The following is a 4,341-nucleotide window of genomic DNA, read 5'->3' as shown; positions in this document are numbered from 1 at the left end:
CCATGAACTCTGGGTCAATGACAATAATTCAGAATAGTACGAATTATTGCATGCTTCATGTGTGTCATCTTGGTTTTATCTAATGTAATCTTCACAGTGATTTTATGAGATGAATATAATTATCCCCAATTTATAAATAAGGAAACCAAGGATCAGCAAATTTGAATAACTTGTTCATATTATTTCTGAAGTTAGAATCCGTGGTTCTTGAATGTTAATATATGAAAATACCCACAGATTCTGACTTGAGTTTACAAGAAGTATTAGAATATTCATATTTACAAAGCTCCCAAGATGATTCTAATGGTGAGGCTCACCTGAGGCTCTCATAACAGTCTTTTCTGGATTATCTAGATGGGAAAGGCATCTACGTTTGGGGCCCTCATAGTTCTATTACTACTGCTCTCTTGTGAACAAAGTGAGATTAGAATGATCTGTGTCTAAAATAAAATTGACTTAGAAAAATAAATCATACTATGACTAACACATAATATCAGCTCTATCAGTTTAAGTTATTGACTCAACTTAAAAGCACAGGATTAACTATTAGCAAGTCTAATGCTTTATTTACTGATTTTTTTTTTTTTTGCTGCTTTTTAACCATTGCGGCTTTTAATAAAAATTTTGAACAGTATTATAACTCATTGCAATAATTCTAGTTCTGACCATGAGAAAAAATATATGAAGACACGCGCTGACTTTCTGCATATTGTTTACATAGTGATCATGCGTTAGAACATTATAAAACTTGTTATGATAATATCTTATATAAAAATTGTATCAATGAACATATGATTTAAAATATATCAATAGCAGAAACAGCCAGCAATTTGTTTTTGTTTAATTGCCTATGATTTTTTTGGCTTATTAATAATCTATATGTTTTAAACAGTATTACTATTGAAGTCTGGGATTCTACATGCATTATAGAGAATTTCACTCTTCCACAATTCTTATACTTGCATGTTAAACTGATTAATTGCATTCATAGTATTCAAAAGTCCCCAGTATATCTAAAGAACTTCTGAAATGTTATATTATATTCTTCTTTTCTTTTTTTTCTTATGTCAGTGACTGCTTTATTCAATGTAGACAGCTGGGATAGCATATGTTTCTTTAAAAGAAACCTTTAAAATTTGGAGAGCACACTTTTAAAATTCACCAAAAAGTAGGGTGCATTTTGCTTCTTATGAGACTTATGAAATATCTGGAAGGATTTAAACATTGACATGTAAGAATCCTCACTCTACACTTGACGGTACATTGTAATAGGAGTTAAGTCCAGACATGTTTTTATTAATATTTGATGTAATTTCATATGTCATTTAAATAATGGCATTATATATCTTTATTTATATATCAAAGTTAATATCATTTTGCCCTGTTGGAGTATATTTTATAAGACCAAATGAAGTGATAAAAGTAAAAGCATGCTAATGAAAATGGGGGTCAAGAGAAGGGAAAGTAGTGTTTATTGGGCATCCATTGTGTTGTATATCAAGCACATCTCACACACATACACATGCGCACACACACACTTTGAGTTTAATCCTCATGATTCACTCAGTAGAGTAGACAGATTGTGCCATATTTTAAGAAAAGAATACTAAGGCTCCAAGAAATTAAGTAGTTTGCTTAAGGACAAAGGGTAAGTTGTGGAGTCTGATTAGCAAATCTTTTTGGTTTTCCTTCTCAAATGTATCAAGAATCCAACTACTTCCCATCACCTCCACTATTATTTCCTTAGTGTAAGCTGCCACCAATTTCTATCATTCTTGCATTATCTGAGCTTTTATCTCCTATTTATTTGGCTTTGATCTCTTATCATTCTACTATTTGTGGGCTGTGATCCAGCCCCACTGGCCAGCTGCACCTACTCCTCTCCCCTTGCAGTTTCTCAAACATTGTAGTCTTGCTCCTTCTTGAAAACTTTTGCATGGGATTGTTCTCTATAACAAAAATTATCTTTCCTTGTGTACCTCTTTTTCATCTTTTTCAAATCGTTACTCAAATGTTACCTTCTTAATGAAGCTTTACCTAAATTGCCTCATACCCGACCCTTACCTTGGAACTCCCTCTCTACTGCTTTATTTATTTATTTATTTATTTGTTTTTCTCTTACAATATGTCACCATCTACCAAGGGTAAATATTATTTTGATAGTTTCTCCCATTTATCTACTAGTAGATAAGCATCTTGAGGGTAGGTACTCTTAATGTTTTTTTTACATCGTTGTATCCCACTTGGGAGTGGCCCAAAATTGACTCCCTCTCCTGGAATTGCCCTTGGACAAAGGGAATCTGCCTCACCAAGGTAAATATCTTCCCTGGAAGAATCCCCCATTCAGTGACTGGTGGATGAGAGTATGAAGGCTCAGACCCCTTGTCACAATTTGAGACAATTATGAAAGGCCACCCAGCTCAAGAGTTTCCAGGAGTCAGGCTGAGATATTTTTTCGTTTGCAACCATGTTACAATTCATCATCTCCCTATGCCCAATTCTGCTTCTTTCACTTCTTTCAAAGTTCTTGGGAGCATATGCCAATAAACTACCTGCAAGGAAATCTTCATCTCAGACTTTGTTTCCTTGAGATCCCAGTCTATGCCCCAGCACCAACCAAAATCTTGGCATGCAGCAAATAATTCAATAAATATCTTTTGAATAAATAGATGAATGAATGAAATAATAGAAGAGAATAAAACAGAATAGGATAAACTAGAATAGGATAATGTTTAAGAATTTATGTACTAAAGTCAGGAAGATTTGTATTTGAATCACCACTCTGTCTCTTAATTCTTGTGACTCAGGATTATTTACTTAACAATTAAATTTCCTCATCCATGAAAGAGATTATAATAGTACCTTTCTCAGAGAATGTTTGTTAGTAGTAAATTAGATAAAGCATATAAAACTCCCATCCTAGTGCCTGAAATATTTAAGTTCTTAATAGATGCTATAAAAATTATTACAGTTACTATTTTTTCAAGAGATGTAGTTAACTTCCAAAATCAAAAGTTCTTTCTTTCTGTAGCTTGGTTCAAATCTATTACCAGGTCAGAATAAAAAGAAAATAAATGGGGATTCTTTTCTCCATCATCCCTAGTCAAATAAACTTGAGAGTGAAAGTGAGAAATATAAAAATAGTCATGTTAGGCACAGGTTAAATAAATTAAATAAAACTATAGTTACAGACTTCCAGATCAGAAAAAAAAAAATGCAACACATCTATAAGTATTATAATGCTATTAGAGTGGTTAAAAGGGCAATTAGTCCAACCTCTGTTGCTAGGCTGGACTTAAGTCATTCAAAGTAGTTTGTCATCCAAATGAATCTCATAGATAAGTATGAAGAAATACTTCAAGATTTCTTACTGAAGTGTGTTCCAGTGTTTAATCATTTGGTACCATCAGATTCTCCTTCAAATAACCTTTAATCTATTTGTAGAATTTTAATCTATTTCATCCAGTTTTGGCTACTATACTAAGCAGGACAACTGATCTCTGTTCTTTGAGCCTCAACTTCAGTACTTTAATTAATCGAGTTATTTATCGAGCTTTATGCCAAGTATTGGACTGGGCTTGGTGACAAGTTCTAATTCATGGTCCTCCTTACTGTTATCTGACCTCCTTGGAGTCCCCAAGTCTCTTTCATCTTTTCTAATAATCTTATTTTCATTTTTGTTGACCTTTTTTGAGTGAGCTCCAATTTCTCTACAATTCTTATAAATACTTCTGGAAAGGCTTGATTATTGCCAAATATGGGGAAAAGATTACTGCTTATGATAAGCTTGTTATACTCCTATTAATATATTTCAGCATAATGTTAGCTTCTTAAGTAATTGCTTTATGCTGCTGAATCATTCGATTTTTGTTGTATGATGAATTTTAAGCCATTTCCCCCTCAGTACTTGAGCACACAAAGTCTTTTTTAAATCAGTTGAATTTGTTTTTCTGTTCCTCTTTGTACAATCTTTCATTTAAACTTATTAAAATCAGCTCCACTTTTTAAAGTTGTTTTTCTACATATTCAAATTAAATGCTCATAATGCCCCTATTTTTTTAAATGAGCAATTCTTCTTATATCCTTCCTACTATATTTCGATTCAACCCAACATTTAACACCTATTATGTGCCAGGTATTGTGCTAGATATTAATGCTACAAAATGGGTAAATATGGGCCTTATTCAGAAGTTCTCAACATAGAAGTGACAGAAAATTCTAAGTGCCAAGATAGAAGAATGCATACATTCAGTAAAAGGTCACTTGATAGACTTCCTGGTAGAGATGATGCTAATCTGAGCTGTAATGATTGAATGAGAATTGAGTAATGAGGAAGATAGA

Source organism: Pteropus alecto, unplaced genomic scaffold (genome assembly GCF_000325575.1).
Source record: "Pteropus alecto unplaced genomic scaffold, ASM32557v1 scaffold76, whole genome shotgun sequence".
In the NCBI taxonomy this organism is placed as follows: Eukaryota; Metazoa; Chordata; class Mammalia; order Chiroptera; family Pteropodidae; genus Pteropus; species Pteropus alecto.
This window is presented reverse-complemented; position numbering follows the sequence as displayed.